We start from the raw sequence: 18,807 nt of genomic DNA, 5'->3' as shown, positions 1-18,807 counted from the left end.
GTCTAGCTTGTTGTGTTGTTACCTATTGTTTGTTGTGCTCTTTATTGTTTGTTTTAATTGTCTCATGCTTTTACTGACTGTGAAGCACTATGGTCAACACTGTTGTTTTAATATGTGCTATATAAATAAATTTTGATTTGATTTGATTTGAAAGGCGAATAAGAATGACATTTCTTCTAGTATGTAAGGCATAGCCGACCTTACAGGGACTTACTTGCATAGACCCACGTGCTCCAAACGTAGTGCTTATATGATTTGTGCAGATCCTATTAACTAATAATAACCATGGGCTTAGTTATTACTGCAATAACTTATCAGCGACCAACTTGTAAACTTAACTGTAGTTAAACTTGTAGAAGTATGTGCGTAGAATTCAACTGATGGTGCACAGTGACCTGAGCACAGGCCTACTCTGTGACACTCAGAGGTTTGTGGATATCATCTGCAGGTGCATGTGCTGGGAGTGTTGGACACAGTGCATGTACAGCCACTTTCCCACCACTTCAGGACAATGTTTACATGAGACTCAGCCACACTGACTTTCCTTGAGCACACATGCTGCTGCATGGCTGATGGCACTGTACCTGTAGCTGTCATGGACAACAAGACCCACTCAACTGTCTCACCCAAGCCAAGACTGTGCTGATACTGTGACCTGAGACCAAGACACTAACCCAGGATCATGATATGTTGGTGTGAGAGTGGGTGGATAAGCCATTTCGACACACAAAGACATTAAATAGGTGTAAATATGTATCATATAAATTAGAGATGGACCGATCCGATATTACGTATCGGTATCGGTCCGATACTGACCTAAATTACTGGATCGGATATCGGTGAGAAATAAAAAATGTAATCCGATCCATTAAATATCAAAAAAGCACCTCACAAAACTTGCGACACGGCGTAACTCTGCTCATAACCGTAGCACGTCGGAGCAGTATGCATGACGTGATTGAGCGGCTGTGTGTATTTGTAGCCTCGCTAGCAATCCAGCATTTCATCTCCGAGAAAGTTATCCCAGAGAGAAGTAAAGCAAGTGTGTAAGTTCATCTCTGAATGTTTGTAAAGCGTTCCTACGTTAAGCTTAACAACCGATATATGGAGCAACTGCCTCTCTCTCCCTCTCCCTCCCTCTCCTGCTGCTACTTCCATCGTGAAACTGCTTAATGATCAGCTGATCGGCTTTTCTGTCGCGAGTCCGTCTCTCTTCTTTGTTTTTGGCCCACTTTGCACCAGAAAGAGGAAACCAGCGGCTGAACAACAGCAGCACGTTTAACCTTGATGAATTTTGAGTTAAAAAAAGCTGTTGTTAGAATTTATTTAATATTACTTTCTACACCAGGATCCTTTTCTACGTAGCTGACGGCTGGTAACTGTGCAGGGGCGGATCTAGCAAAGTTTAGCCAGGGGGGCCGATAGGGCATGAACAGGGAAAAGGGGGCACAAAGACATACTTTTCTTTCTTATTCTCATTTAAAATGTCTAGCTTTTAATAATTAATTATCTGAATCTTACACCCAAAGTTTTAATCTGATGTAAAATGTATAGAAGTCCATTACTGTATATAGTAACTGCTAAGTCTAATATACCCTAGTAAGCTATAGTACTTTTTCCTTTGGGAAGATACCATCTGTGAATTCTGCAATTCTGTAGAAGAAAGATGTTGAATCTATTTAATTATTCTTGAAAAATAATATATTTCTGTGCATGTTTTTTTTCACCCTGCATCAAATTAAAGTTGATTACATCGATTAAGCATCATGAGGTGGAGGGTGGGGGGTGGTTCCCTATTTTCTTTTGCTGGGAGTTTGCAACCCTATTAGTTAGGTTGCTTAATATTTCTGCTAAGTACTCTTTAAAATACCAGAATAGGGAGGCTGGAGCAGGTTTAAGTTTATTAGATTGATCAGTGTTGCTGAACTATGAAATATTTTGGGTGCAGTGTATTTTTTACATACAGGTATAACAGAATAGCTTTAGTGTTGTTGTTTATTTAAACTTGAGTATGAACTTATACAAAATGCAGCAAGATATTTAAAAAAACAGTTTTATTGATTAAAAAACACTATATTCATATCGGTATCGGCAGATATCCAAATTTATGATATCGGTATCCGTATCGGACATAAAAAAGTGGTATCATGCCATCTCTAATATAAATAACTGTAATGCAACACATGTTCTATGCAGTTCCACATTAAAATATTTCCCACACTGTCTCATCTTGTGTTTCCTGTCTTGCGGTCAATAAACACAAGATTTTAGTTTATGGTAGCTTTAATTTGTATTTACTTCTGTGTGTTAATCTTTGAGTTGTGTACAGCTGAGAACAATCTTATTATTACCAGGTGAGAATATGTAACAGCCACAGTCTGTAGATGTGATGACGCCATGAAGTGGTGTCTCCTGTCTAGTGTGTACTGCACAGAAAGCTGATGTCACTGGAGCTGCCAATATGTGCTTTAGCCAAACCTACATGAGAGGGCTGTGCTGTGTAACAGGTCGGTGCAGGTGGTTATCCACATTTTAACACTAGACAACAGTCTCATGAAGACACTTGATATTGTTAGCTAAAGACCTACAATGACAGAAAGAGAGCAGCAGCACTGGTGCTAACAATTAACACTGCCAGCCTGTCTATCAACACCACCTAATGTTATAAAAACACTGATTAATGATTTTGCTGTAACTGCTCCAACTGTGTGTGTCAGTGACTTGTTGTTGGAGATGAAGTGAATGTTTCAGTAACACTGACTGAGACTGAAATGTTTTTAACACTGGTTTCCATGTTCAGATAGATTTGACATGCTGTTAAATATCACATATTTCCCTGCTATATGTATAATACATAATCATGCTCTGTTACACACATTCATATTTGACAGTTACTGTATTATATTTCCTCACTGCTGTGCACACAGGCCTGTGGGTTATAACAGACTTGGACTCAGAGGCTGTTGAACCTGCTTTTCTGGAACAGAGTCTTGAAGGAACTGAAAGCAAACTCTTCTTTATGTGTCAGCATTTAGAGAGAAACGTCTCAGTGTTTCTGATTTGTCGGTGTCGGTTAATACAGCCAGCTGGATTTTTCACAGGGGAATGAAGATGCTGCTGGTGTTGCTGCTCCTCATCAACAGTAAGAAACACACTTTAAATACTGTTTAAATACAGACTGTATGGAAAACTTATGAAACTGTGTCACTAATGAGTAACTCGAACAGTGAGGAAAGGAGCAGTTTTGTTTGTAAGTGTATGAAGGACTGTAGTAGAAGATTGTGGATCATGGAGACCTGAAATGGTTTTACACTAAATCCCTTTGTTTGCTCAGGTTCAGTCCTCGTCTTACACTCAGGTCTTCATCACCGTCACAGACGTGTCTGTAGTTGATTTTGTCAGCCATGGAGGAACATTTCTGACATATCTCTGCAGCAGTCCGCCTACTCACTGTTTACTCTGTGTGTGTGTGTGTGTGTGTGTGTGTGTGTGTGTAAGTGCATGTCTGTAATGCTGTAGACCTGTTTAAACTGATTGTACTACAGTGGTTATCCTCAGGCGGAAGGAGAGGCTGAGCTGCATAGATGCAGTTTATTCATACTGAGTGTGATGTACGAGAAGGTGTGTTTTGTGTAACAGGAAAACATCACAGTATAAATGAAGACAAAGGCTGAATGTAGCTGACAGCAGACCCGTCATATTCAGGTGCTGCATCAGCATTTTGCTCTACAAGAACAGCAATTCTTAAACTTGTCAGAAGATGGCGCTCCACCACAGACACACAACACAATGTTCACGGTCACATTAAGTGGTGAAGGAAACACTTGTATGCACACTAAATGTAGCTACAACATCAGTGTCAAACTAGAAAGTGCATTTTCTGAAGAAACTGCAGTGTGAATGCTTGAATCTGAATGTATGCACTGAAATGAATTATTTGCTGAATTTTGAGTTAAAAATTTTGAATGAGCTGGAAAATACAGAGTTTTTAACCTGAAAACAAAAGTGCTGAACTGCTAAAAGCTGACAATCACACAGAAGAAGTTGGAAAATAGCTGAAAAGTTTTTCAATAAAAATTAGAAAAACATAAGAAATGAGAAAAGAAAATTTAGAGTCAAAAAACCTCTGAATGAATATTAAAAGTTCATATTCTTTGAATCACTGAATGACTGAAATGTGTGATCCCTCCACTTGGATCCACACAGTTTAAAAAGTTTATATTTCTGAGCTTTGAAAGACATGCTGTTGGAAAGAGAACATCGATGGCGACGTTTTGAGGGTAAAATGATGGCTGTAGAGCAAACACTGTGGACACAGCAGCAGTTGAAAGAGAAGTGTTTAAAATGAATCTTGGCACAGTGAGAGAGAGAGCTCGTTAAGCAGGCAGGTGTGAGCCTGGTTGCTATAGTGACTGCACCCAATGGCCCCATACACACGCAGACATGCACCTCACTTTTGCTGCTTAAAATGAACAGAAAAGTCAGGTCGAAACAAATCGCTCCCAAATGAAAAGTATAAGTCGTATTGACAAAATTCTTTCACCGTGAGCGGCAGCAATGTCTAGTCTACCTAATTCTCAGTTTTCATGCCTGTGGAGTTTATTATATGGACGTGGTGACAGTGTAAAGACAGCCTGCTCTTCTGATTTTCAAAGGAACTTTCTGAGCCATTTTAACATTGGAGTCTATGGAGGAGTTGGAGGGAGGAGGCTGTGCTTTGGTGACATTTATGAAAGAACCATAACACCTAGCACAATAGTAAACACATTGGATGAAAGAGGGCAGCGATGGCTACGTTTTGAGGGTAAAATCAGACCTGTAGAGCAAACGCTGCGGACACAGCAGCAGTTTTAAAAAAGATTTTAAGATTAATTTTGTCGCTCCTCTCACTCTGGCAGTTGAGCTGTCTCACTCTAGCCCCAACATTCCGTCCCATACACACCCATTATAAACGCTGAAACGGCTGAAAAAACATCATGAAACTTAAACTGGAACTGAAGAAAAGTATAACAGATATTGAAAAGATAAATACAAGTTGAATAGTTGAATGTCTTGTCTTCGTTTTAAAGTTTGAATGGTGGCTCTATGTCAACGTATGTTGAAGTAGATACAGTTTGAAAATGAGTAAGTTGAATGAGGATTTGAAGGGTCTCCCCATTGAAATACATGGGAAAATTTTGTTGAAAAAAGTTGAATAAAATTAAAAATATAAATGTTATAAATGAGAAAAGTAGAAGCAGTCGTGTCCAAAAGAAGAGGAATCTAACGGTGTTTGAATGGTTTTTCTAAGTTGAACGGTTTTGAAGGAGATAGAGTACAAAAAACGTACGGAATCCAGAATAAAATATAACTAGAAAGTGCATTTTCTGAAGAAACTGCAGTGTGAATGCTTGAATCTGAATATATGCGCTGAAATGAATTAATTGCTGAATTTTAAGTTAAAAATGTTGAATGAGATGAAAAATACAGAAATTTGCACCTGAAAACAAAAAAGCTGAACTGCTAAAAGCTGACATCCACAGAGAAGAAGTTAGAAAACAGCTGAAAATGTTTTAAATGTAAATTAGAAAAACCTGAAAAATGAGAAAAGACTATTTAGAGTCAGAAAACATCTGAATGAATATTAAAAGTTCATATTCTTTGAATCACTGAATGACTAAAATATGGTCCCTCCACTTGGATCCACACAGTTTTAAAGGTTTACATCTCTGAGCTTTGAAAGACACGCTGTTGGAAAGAGAAGAACGATGGCTTCATTTTGAGGGTAAAATGATGGCTGTAGACCAAACACTGTGGACACAGCAGCTGTTGAAAGAGAAGTGTTCAAGATGAATCTTGGCAGAGTGAGAGAGAGCTCGTTAGGCAGGCAGGTGTGAGCCTGGTTGCTATAGTGACTGAGCCAGGGGCTCCATACACACGCACACAGACATGCACCTCACTTTTGCTGCTTAAAATGAACAGAAAAGTCAGCCCCAAACAAATCCTTCCCAAATGAAAAGTACATGTCGTATTGACAAAATTCTTTCACCGTGAGCGGCAGCAATGTCTAGTCTACCTAATTCTCAGTTTTCATGCCTGTAGAGTTTATTATATGGACGTGGTGACAGTGTAAAGACAGCCTGCTCTTCTGATTTTCAAAGGAACTTTCTGAGCCACTTTAACATTGGAGTCTATGGAGGAGTTGGAGGGAGGAGGCTGTGCTTTGGTGACATTTATGAAAGAACCATAACACCTAGTACAATAGTAAACACATTGGATGAAAGAGGACAGCGATGGCTACGTTTTGAGGGTAAAATCATACCTGTAGATCAAACGCTGTGGACACAGCAGCAGTTTTTAAAAAAGATTTTAAGATTAATTTTTTCGCTCCTCTCACTCTAGCAGTTCAGCTGTCTCACTCTAGCCCCAACATTCCGTCCCATACACACCCATTATAAACTCTGAAACGGCTGAAAAAACATCATGAAACTTAAACTGGAACTGAAGAAAAAGTATAACAGATATTGCAAAGATAAATACAAGTTGAATAGTTGAATGTCTTGTCTTCGTTTTAAAGTTTGAATGGTAGCTCTATGTCAACGTATGTTGAAGTAGATACAGTTTAAAGAGGAGTGAGTTGAATGAGAATTTGAAGGGTCTCTCCATTGAAATACATGGGAAATTTTTGTTGAAAAAAGTTGAATAAAATTAAAAATATAAATGTTATAAATGAGAAAAATAGAAGCAGTCATGTCCTAAAGAAGAGGAATCTAATGGTGTTTGAATGGTTTTTCTAAGTTGAACGGTTTTGAAGGAGATAGAGTACAAAAAACGTACGGAATATATAATAAAATATAACTAGAAAGTGCATTTTCTGAAGAAACTGCAGTGTGAATGCTTGAATCTGAATATATGCACTGAAAAGAATTAATTGCTGAATTTTAAGTTAAAAATGTTGAATGAGATGAAAAATACAGAAATTTTCACCTGAAAACAAAAGTGCTGAACTGCTAAAAGCTGACAAGCACAGAGAAGAAGTTGGAAAATAGCTAAAAATGTTTTAAATGTAAATTAGAAAAACCTAAAAAATGAGAAGACTATTTAGAGTCAGAAAACATCTGAATGAATATTAAAAGTTCATATTCTTTGAATCACTGAATGACTAAAATATGATCACTCCACTTGGATCCACACAGTTTTAAAGATTTACATCTCTGAGCTTTGAAAGACACGCTGTTGGAAAGAGAAGAACGATGGCTTCATTTTGAGGGTAAAATGATGGCTGTAGGGCAAATACTGTGGACACAGCAGCTGTTGAAAGAGAAGTGTTCAAGATGAATCTTGGCAGAGTGAGAGAGAGCTCGTTAGGCAGGCAGGTGTGAGCCTGGTTGCTATAGTGACTGAGCCAGGGGCTCCATACACACGCACACAGACATGCACCTCACTTTTGCTGCTTAAAATGAACTGAAAAGTTAGGCCGAAACAAATCGTTCCCAAATGAAAAGTACAGGTCCTATTGACGAAATTCCTTCACCGTGAGCGGCAGCAATGTCCAGTCTACCTAATTCTCAGTTTTCATGCCTGTGGAGTTTATTATATGGACGTGGTGACAGTGTCAAAACACCATGCTCTTCTGATTTTCAAACGAACCTTCTGAGCCATTTTAACATTAGAGTCTATGGAGGAGTTGGAGGGAGGAGGCTGTGCTTTGGTGACATTTATGAAAGAACCATAACACCTAGTACAATAGTAAACACATTGGATGAAAGAGGACAGCGATGGCTACGTTTTGAGGGTAAAATCATACCTGTAGACCAAACACCGTGGACACAGCAGCAGTTTTAAAAAATATTTTCAGATTAATTTTTTTGCTCCTCTCACTCTAGCAGTTCAGCTGTCTCACTCTAGCCCCAACATTCCGTCCCATACACACCCATTATAAACTCTGAAACGGCTGAAAAAACATCATGAAACTTAAACTGGAACTGAAGAAAAAGTATAACAGATATTGAAAAGATAAATACAAGTTGAATAGTTGAATGTCTTGTCTTCGTTTTAAAGTTTGAATGGTGGCTCTATGTCAACCTATGTTGAAGTAGATACAGTTTGAAAATGAGTAAGTTGAATGAGGATTTGAAGGGTCTCCCCATTGAAATACATGGGAAATTTTTGTTGAAAAAAGTTGAATAAAATTAAAAATATAAATGTTAAAAATGAGAAAAATAGAAGCAGTCATGTCCAAAAGAAGAGGAATCTAACGGTGTTTGAATGGTTTTTCTAAGTTGAACGGTTTTGAAGGAGATACAGTACAAAAAACGTACGGAATATATAATAAAATATAATAATAATAATAATAAAGATTAGAAGAACAATACTGTGAATGCTTTTACAAGCATTCACACTAATAACTAGAAAGTGCATTTTCTGAAGAAACTGCAGTGTGAATGCTTGAATCTGAATGTATGCACTGAAATGAATTAATTGCTGAATTTTAAGTTAAAAATGTTGAATGAGATGAAAAATACAGAAATTTGCACCTGAAAACAAAAAAGCTGAACTGCTAAAAGCTGACAACCACAGAGAAGAAGTTGGAAAAGAGCTGAAAATGTTTTAAATGTAAATTACCCAGCCAACATTTATATGTGGGGCCCATATGGTTTGGAAATGGGCTGAAAAATGGGCCCCATATAGGATTGTCCGCGGGTTCCGTAATGGCCCCATATTAAATGCCCATCTCGGTGTTATATTGGTAAAATCTGGGAACTAAATGTGCCCCAACTGGGCAAATTACACAGAAACCCACCCGGGCCCCATCTTTCAAGTTTTTGTGGGTACCATGTGGGTACCACAAAGGCTAAAAAATGGGTTTTAAGTGGGATTGTCCGCGGGTTCCATAATGGCCCCATTTTATAAGCCCATCTCGGTGTTATATTGGTAAAATCTGGGAACTAAATGTGCCCCAACTGGGCAAAGTACACAGAAACCCACCCGGGCCCCATCTTTCAAGTTTTTGTGGGTACCATGTGGGTACCACAAAGGCTAAAAAGTGGGTTTTAAGTGGGATTGTCCGCGGGTTCCATAATGGCCCCATTTTATAAGCCCATCTCGGTGTTATATTGGTAAAATCCGGGAACTAAATGTGCCCCAAATGGGCAAAGTACACAGAAACCCACCTGGGCCCCATCTTTCAAGTTTTTGTGGGTACCATGTGGGTACCACAAAGGCTAAAAAGTGGGTTTTAAGTGGGATTGTCCGCAGGTTCCATAATGGCCCCATATTAAATGCCCATCTCGGTGTTATATTGGTAAAATCTGGGAGCTAAATGTGCCCCAAATGGGCAAAGTACACAGAAACCCACCCGGGCCCCATTTTTCAAGTTCTTAGTGGGTACAACATGAGGAAAACATGAGCTAAAAAGTTTGAATGGCATTATCAGTGGGTTCTGTAGTTGCATCTTACTTCTAGTTTGAATTGGCTAATTTCTGGCACTGAATGGGCCCCATGTAGTAAAACAGTCACAAAATCAATTTTTCAGACGGCTAATATGGGTTCTGTGACACAAAGACACCAAATATATTAAAGCTGACCGCAAACAAAAACTAGTTTGTTAATAAAACCATTTCAAAAATCACAAGGGTACACAAAACAAAAGTTTTCACATTTATTTTGTCCAACAACTGTGATTTTAAGTAACTGTATTCCAAAGTGCGTAAACTTTTAAAAAACTAGAAATGTCAAACTACATCAAAATTCCTTAGATATTCAGAACTGTTGCAACAGTGAGAAAAAGTCAGATGGAAAACTCAAAAGCTTATCTTGAATCAGCAGGGTTTCTTTTTTTGTTTTTTTACAGAGCCGTAAGTCTATTTTGTACCCTTGCAGCCCTCGGTCCTCCTCTGTCTTTAGCTCCAGTGAACCACTTGGACAGAGCCTTCTCTGCTTCTTGCAAGTTGACTTCTGATGTTAAATAATTCTTCTTCAGTGCCTCTGCAAATGAAGAAGAAAAATGGGCAAGCCAAAGTAAAGTTAATCTTAGTTTACTTAATTTGGTGATGATTTGCAAAGAACAATGTTTATTTCACTTTATTGCCTCAAAAAAATATATATAAATTGCATGATAACCAATCTCAGTTACACTTTCAAATACTTTATTAAAAAAGTTTAGTTTTCTAAAGTTCAAATGTCTCAAGTGAAACTAACTTACCATACACAATATTAAAAAGACGCAAATCTCTGAACTTTTTTTTCCCCATGTCGGCCAAGCATACTGTACTCCACAGCCAGCTCAGGTGATATGAGGAATTTCATCATCCTTCTTGTGGCATCGTCTACACTTGTTCCCCCTGTATCTGCTACCATGGCAACCTGAGGGGAACATACAAAAAGGACAGATTAGAAACTAGCATCTGGTTAGGATGCCTCCCTGGTGAGGTGTTTTGGGCACGTCCCACCAGGAAGAGACCCAGAACAACCAGGACATGCTGGAGGGACAATGTTTTTCGGCTGGCCTGGGAATGCCTTGGACCAAGTGCCTGGAGAGAGCGAAGTCTGGGCCTCTCTACTTAGTACCGGATTGGGTCGAGGGGCAGCAGCCTAAGCTTAAGATAATGGACCGGAATGGAGGATAAATGGACGCTTTACATATTGCTTAATGTTTACTGTGTGGTGATAAAAAAAAACATATGGTAGTAAACACAAGCTAAACTAAAAAAATTAATTGCGGTTCCTTAACCCTTTATCCCCAATAATGTTACGCAGGATAACCGGAATTATATATTGTTTTAGCTGTAAAAGTGTCATAAAATCAGCTGTGAGTGTGTGTGCTTTTGTCCCTTTTTTCAGTATTACTACTACTTTACACATCTGGTAGGTTTTTTCCTCTACTGTATACTATATGAATGTAATCAAGGATTAATAACAGAAAAAAAAAGAAATTGAAATTTTGCCATTTTTACTGAAGGCAATCAAAATGTACATGAATAAAATATTTAAATTAGTCAATTCAAATTAATAACTCTAAAACACTGAATAAAATCAAGTATTTGACCCTATGGTTTATTTTCGGACATCTCTTTTCTTCTAAAAGTCCAGGCTTGACGAGACAGGTTTGGAAAAACCTGTCGCTGGCGACTTTTTGGGGGCTAAAGGGTTACAATAAATAGGAATTGGCCAAAATTTGTATAAACTATCATAGCAGAACAAAGTGAAAAAAAAATCTTTATCTGTTATCAGAATCAAATATTTGATTAGAATAAAAAATTTAACTTTCTGGAAGATTTCTCGTTACATCTGTCATAAAAGTAACAACATCTCAGAAAAGAAACATGATAGCAACAGAAAAATATGATAGCAGTGTGATGTGATGGTCCCTGGCCAGATTTTTACACATATTATAAGCCCTGTGACACAAAAACCACTGAACACGCACAGACTGTTTTCCTTCGTGGTAATGAAGAAAAATGCTGGTCTGGTATGTAAAAGGGAATTTATTCTTCCAGGACCTGAAGCTCCGTAATGCAGCCCTCCAACAGCCAAACCTATCTGTTCTCTGATTGTCTTGATGCATGATCAATCATCCAGGTAAGTAAATCTCCAAAAGTTGATTCTGTTCATCTGGACGTAGCGCTTTCAGCATTTTCTCCCACTGAAAACGCTACGTCCAGATGAACAGAATCAACTTCTGGAGATGTTCTCTGATTGGATTGTTTAATTGGTGATTGACATGAAATTGACCAATCAGCTGAAAGGAAGAAAAATAGGGTCAAAATTTGGATGTGTAAGTATAAATCCACACACAGCCAGGAAAGCCGAGCGCAGAGTTGTTTGTAGCACCAATTCAGCCAGAGTGGAGCCAGATGGATTTTCCATCCATCCACACTGTAAAGTCTATAGACCAGCAAGTGATAAATTAACAGTGTTGTTGGTATTTTCTAAAACAGTTGTATGCAATAGGAATTGCTGTTTATAGTCCTCCTGTATATCTGCATGTTGCCTCCCAATTAAAACCTGTGATAATGGAGATTCAAATTCATGTCATACCTATAACAACAGTTATCAAGTATCCGGATCGACCTTTACTGATGTGCTTAAAGGAAAATTGTTATTTCCATGTATTTTCCTGTTCTGCCTTCAATTTTGAGGACTTCCCCCCACATTTCTAGTTGTGACAGTGCACTACAACAAAAAAATCTGCTGTGATTTACATTTGTTGAATGAGCAATTTTGTAAAATAGTCTATTTTTGTATGCACAGTTTACAAATCTGTCCTGTACAGCATGGACTGATTGCATGCTAAAAAGTTGTTGCTTAAAAATAAAACAATACATTTTTAATTAATAACATCAGCACAAAGCCTTGTTATTAATTAGATGTACAATTTCTATAGAATACGAAACAACTCAGTTCATTTTTGATCATATCAATACCAGCATATTACACAACTAGTGATGGATTTCCGGCTCTTTTTAGAGAACCGGCTCTTTTGGCTCCCAACCGGCTCTTCAGGTTGTTTTGTTGCTTTAATTAATTTATTATTAACAACAATATAAAATTATGCACAAGAGGAATTACTAATGTAAAAAAAGAAACGTGGTTGTATTTATATATGTTTATATATAAATATATACGGTGGCCCCTAGAGACAAAACACGTACAAACCCTAAAACACATTTCTAGCGTTAACTGAACTTCCAAAACAGAGCTACCTAGATCACTTAAATTACACAATTGAAAGCATATGTGTATTGTTTGTGTATTTATACACAAGCACTCATATATATTCAAATAATTCCATAAACTGTTCATTTACCTGTTACTACCACACACCAAATCCGGTCGTTGGTACTTCCTGGCTTGTGTAGCCACTAGGTAACAAAAGCTCAACACTGTGCCTAGCATCCTGGAGCACTTCTGTTGTGTTTTGTAAGTGCTTCGGAGTTTGTACGTGCTTTGTCTCTAGTGGGCACCGTAAATATACTTTTATTTATTCTCTCCACATAAAATGTAATAAATAAATCATATAATACAAAAAACAACTATTTACATTTCAACTTCTATTTAAATTTTCAGCTTTTTCCTTTTAAACAAATTTAAAGTGAAACAACTGCAAACCACAACACAAATATAAATTAAAATATGAAAACAAAAAGAAGATGCACATTCTCTGTCATATGGGCCTGCATGAATAAACTTTCTGAATCCTTTATCATCCGCAATTGAAAGTAGTTGTGGATGATTACTATACCTTTCTAATGTGACGTTGTTGTCCCTGGCTCTCTTTCTCTCTCTCTCTCATGCTCTGTTACTGTGCTACTGCGAGTGTAACTACCGCCCCTCCCCCCTCTTCCCAGCGCAAAGCACAATGCGGAGTGAAGCGGAAAAAGTGCGAGAGAGAGGGTGAGAGAAAGAAAAAGAAAAAAACATGCTCGCGTCGTTCACTTCAAAGAGTCGACTCTAAGAGCTGTTTCGTTTCGACCAACACATCACCAACAACCATGATGAAAAACGCTCATCTGCTTCCATCACGATCAGCTGATTAACATTGAGCTGCTGCAGTCAACACCATCAAACTAACTTAGTGTTTAATGTTATGTTATTTAATGCTTTTATTTTTAAATCTTTACCAGAGCTTAAAGACTGTAGATGTTCACACCTGGTGTTAGAAAACCGAGCTCACAGCAGTATTTTTTTTTATAACAGGAAATTTAAATTTTTATTGGTTACCGTGTTTATTACCACTTTTATCAGTAATGTACTTCCTATAAAATATAGATTTGATAAGTTACCGGTTTATTGAAATCAGCTAGTGAACACATCGATCACTTTATTGAACTACACGCCTTGCACTCTTGTGAGCTCCCTTTACTAGCAGCAGGTGTGAATATTTGTAGTCCAAAATGCAGATAAAGATTAGAATAACAAGGCAATGTAAAATCAGTTTAATGCAGTTTGCAGTAGCAGCTCAGATGGAAATCAGCCAATTGTGAGGAGAGCAGAGGACCAAAACTGTCAGAGTTGTGGGACAAGTGAAGAGAACACTGTTGGTATTATTGTTAGCATAAAAGATGGAAATTTAAATAAATGTTAAATTTTAAAATTGATCATTGCCTCCTGTGCCTAAATATATATATATATATATATATATATATATATGTGTATGTATATATGTGTGTGTATATGTACTGAATACCACAAAAAAATGAAGTAATGCACTCCTTTCAAGGATGCCCCAAAGACCATCACTTTTCAAAAATAATACAAATAATATGAAAGTTACTTACATGCTAAAGATGGTGCTTGTGATCTTGAAGAATCTAAACGTGATAAGGAAATGAAAGAAAGTGCATGAGAAAAAAAAATACAAACATTTTCGTTTTTTCCCAGGATAATTCAATATAAAAGATTCTCTTACTAATGCACAAAATGAACAGTGTAATTAAAAGTTTGAAAGGCACTGCATGTGTTTATATGGTAAACTGACTAATTCAAGCAGCAAACACTAGCAGTGCAAAAATGTATCTAACTAGCTGACAGACTTTAAAGTCACAGGAAGATATATCAAAATGGTGACTTATGCCAGAACAAATGTCTTGACAGACATAATTCCTAAATTCCTTTAAGTAAAAAATTGGTGACATAGTAATAAGTGGTCCCTAGTGGTTTACAAATTATTACATGGCTTGTTAATTTTTTATTAAATTATTAAGAAGCCAGATGACTTCAAAACATTTACAAATTACTATAAAGCACTATCCAAACTTCAAAACAAGTGGCAAAATCTCCAAATTAAAAGTAAATTTGATTATACTTAAAAATATGCAAAAACTAATTTAGTGGAATTTTTACCTGCTCAAGAATACATTAAACATGCACTATTTAATTGAAAAGAACAAAATTTGTGTATTTTTAGAAAGAATTATTAAATATTTGGGGATACTAGCCATAAAGAGGGTCTCGTACATTTACGGGCATCTAATTTCCTGGATTTAATGGTTTAAAAGTTTAATAGGTCTTTGAACTTGATAATAAAATTGAGTCCATTATTAGCAAAAAAAATTTACAAAAGAGCAAAAAAATGCTTAATATATAATAATTGTTTTAAACTTAAGCTTTGTAAGTGTAGCAGATTTCATTATGTCTGTAATTTTTTATTTAGCCCCACAGTAGTAAAAGCCATAAATGGGAGTTAGATTTATTACTAGTATTTTTACACAGCATTCAGCTATAGTAACATGTTCTGCATTTTCCTACTTCACCATCTGATCTGAACAGCTGCACTCTCTTAATTAATTAATAACCTAACATTTCTCAGTAACCAATAACTAGATGGAACAGCACAGTATCTAACAGATCAGACAGTGTTTGAGCTAAAGAAGCTGTGTGTTTCTTTTGGGGGCTTTTTGCACACTGATCCACCACGTTTTCCTATAGTACAATGCATATCTGGTAACATTACCGTAAACGTGACCAGTAGGTTCACGTTCAGATCAGAAAACTGTTTCAGCTGCAGGCATCTACTCCTGTAATATAAACAATAACCTCATACACCTCATGTTTTACACCCCTATAAGGTGGGCTTGCTACACTGCACATGAATATTACGTGACATGGTATGACTAGCTCATGTTCAAACATTTAAGATACTGTTCAGCCATTTTGTTTACTGGGTAGTGCATAATGGCCGAGTTAGCTGAGCAGGAATCTACTAAAGCCAAAAAAAAATAATATATTTTTTTTAAATTAATTACAAAAACCTTTTAGGAAAACCTAAGAAACAGTTGCAGAAGCACAGAAAAAAAAAACTGCCGTGTACGTTATAATATGTAAATTCAAAAACTGTATAGAGAGAATGGCGCAATAAAAACAGAGTAAGATAAGATGAATTTTTTCGAGTAGAATATAGGCAGCAAGAGTTTTGTAATTAACTTTAAATTATGTTTGCCAAAGACAATGCAGTAAATTAACCCAGTTCTACCTGCTAGCTAAAGATGTTATGCTTCTCCCCCTATTACCGTTTAGGACGACTATAGAAAGTTACTAAATTAACCATTGATGAAAACTTAGAAAACTTTAAGTATTTACCTTTGTCATAGTTTTCGATTCTTTGGTATCCTTTTGTCCTCTACGTTCTCAAACACCAGGGAGAGAAAAGGCGCAACTGACGAAAGACCGCGAAGACTAGACGCTAGGCAGTGCAATCTGCTCCTCCCTGTTTTTAAACGAGCCAATAGGAGCTGCTCACATTAAAAACAACTTTATTTAAAAAGTCATTTTACACCTGATACAAAAATTTTAAAAGTCAAACAATGCACAAGTTTAAAAGAACAATTTTATTTATTTAAGCATAGGGATGGTTAATATGTTTAAAAAATTAATACATAATATTTATCAAATAATTGTCACCCAAATCAACATCATAATAAAAATATAATTAATAAAATATATAATAATGATAAGAAGAATAATAACAGTTTACCTAAAAGCTCTTCTAACATTAGACTGCTTTTGAAAAGTTTCAATAGTGTCAATACACCATAAGGACAAGGGAGTTTCACAGTTGAAGTGTGACTGCTTGTAAGACCCCATTCCCTCTCCTTTCCAATAGTTCAAAGAAAATATAAATTATTTCTGGTTATATAATCTGAGGTCACAAGTTTGAAGAGTAACATTTTAACAGATCGGTAATATACTTCAGGAGCTTTACTGGATCTGATTAACCAAAACTTCCAACTTCCATGTAGCTAACTGTCTTTTCTGTAATACAGTAGAGTGTCTCTGATCTACTAAAAATCCTCAATTGCATGTTTGCTCAAGTAAATAGTCTTAATTGTTTGAACAACCAGTAATCCTTAATTTGCAAATGCCAAATCTGGATTTTGTCTGTGTAATTCGCTTTTATCTTAGGTTTTTTATTTGTATTTTTTGCTTTTCTTTTTTTCTACTCTTGTGTCCGTTTTAATCACTTATTATTGCTGCTGTGACAAGTGAATTTACCTAAGAAGAATCATGAAGTCCTTATTTTATCTTATCTGAGCCTCACCATGCAGAGCGCTGAAAGTTCAAATTAAGTACTTAAAATGAAATCTAAAATTAAAAAGTAACCAGTTTCAAACCAGTTATTTGGAATAGTGTGCAGAGTGTTTTGAGTAACATTGAATGTTCAAAAACATCAAAGTTCTTATAGTCTCACTTGACAGCTGGGTTGTAGTGTCTGATAACACATAACATCTTGAGGTCTCAACGTGGACTTTAAGTACATTCACTAGCCAAGGCTAAATACTGAGAGGGTCAAAAATGAAGGGTAAAGAACATCTGACTGTACGTAAGGATAGCAAAAGTGATAGACTGAGGTTGTGCCAAATATGTTAAAGTTAGGGTGATTCGTTAGAGAATGGTACCCCATGGGTGCCGTCTGCAGGTTATAAAAGAGAGTTATGTTCATACTTTCTTTTGAGATTCTTTTTACAATTTGACTTTCAGAACTCCCTGGGTTGTGTGCAATCTGTGATGGGCTTGTTTGGAATAAATCCTCCTTTATTCAAATAACACTTTCTCAGACTCTTCACAGAAGAAGAATCCTCACATACGCATGTGCTACTATTTTGAACCAGTGTACACATTTACCATCACTGACCCAACTAGGACCTACATTGGATGCCCACCCATATGGATTTAATGTTAGAAACCCATGTGGGTCCCAGATATACTAAACAATCTTGAGCCCATGTAAAATATATGCCCATATTAACTTAACATAACCCATTTGGGGCCCACATAGACATGTTTTCAGGGTCTGACTTGCATTTGCCCATGTGTGACCCATATAGTTTGACCAGGTGGGCCCCACCTATGTCATCAGTACCAAAACATATATACTGATTACCTAACTTTGCCCCACCTGGGGCACACAGCAAATGCTTTTCTTTAAATGACTGTGTTTGCCCATGTCTAACCCATGTGAAAAACCCAAGTGGGTTCTACGTGTGTTTCCCATTTTGAACCAAGTGAAGTGTTTCCCATGTTTGACCCAGCCAGGACCTACTATATGTTTCCACTTGGTTTTGCCAATATGGCTTTAATGTGAGAAACCCAAGTAGGTCCCATATATACTAAACAATCTTGAGCCCACATAAAATATATGCCCATATTAACTTAACATAACCCACCTGGGGCCCACATAGACATGTTTTCAGGGTCTGACTTGCATTTGCCCATGTGTGACCCATATAGTTTGACCAGGCGGGCCCCACCTGTGTCATCGATACTAAAACATATATTGATTACCTCACTTTGCCCCACCTGGGGCCCACATAGACATGTTTTCAGGGTCTGACTTGCATTTGCCCATGTGCGACCCACATAGTTTGACCAGGTGGGCCCCACCTATGTCATCAGTGCTAAAAAAAAATATATTGATTACCTCACTTTGCCACCTGGGGCCCACATAGACATGTTTTCAGGGTCTGACTTGCATTTGCCCGTGTGTGACCCATATAGTTTGACCAGGTGGGCCCCACCTGTGTCATCGATACTAAAACATATATTGATTACCTCACTTTGCCCCACCTGGGGCCCACATAGACATGTTTTCAGGGTCTGACTTGCATTTGCCCATGTGCGACCCACATAGTTTGACCAGGTGGGCCCCACCTATGTCATCAGTGCTAAAAAAAATATATTGATTACCTCACTTTGCCCCACCTGGGGCCCACATAGACATGTTTTCAGGGTCTGACTTGCATTTGCCCATGTGTGACCCATATAGTTTGACCAGGTGGGCCCCACCTGTGTCATCGATACTAAAACATATATTGATTACCTCACTTTGCC

General features: G+C 37.2%; 1 long non-coding RNA gene across 1 annotated transcript; it reads right to left on the bottom strand.

The window, feature by feature from the left end:
• Positions 1–8,608: 8,608 nt before the first annotated feature.
• LOC109200247 (uncharacterized) lies at positions 8,609–16,566 on the bottom strand. The gene is made up of 4 exons (XR_002060432.2): positions 16,060–16,566; positions 14,259–14,291; positions 10,184–10,344; positions 8,609–9,966 (listed from the first exon to the last, which is right to left on the bottom strand). It is a non-coding gene; the product is annotated as an uncharacterized LOC109200247 (long non-coding RNA).
• Between the last annotated feature and the right edge of the window lie 2,241 nt (positions 16,567–18,807).

The sequence above is a fragment of the Oreochromis niloticus genome, unplaced genomic scaffold (assembly GCF_001858045.2).
Source record: "Oreochromis niloticus isolate F11D_XX unplaced genomic scaffold, O_niloticus_UMD_NMBU tig00000717_pilon, whole genome shotgun sequence".
Lineage (NCBI taxonomy): Eukaryota > Metazoa > Chordata > Actinopteri > Cichliformes > Cichlidae > Oreochromis > Oreochromis niloticus.
Note: the sequence above shows the minus strand (reverse complement) of the source record. Positions and strands in the feature narration are given on the sequence as shown.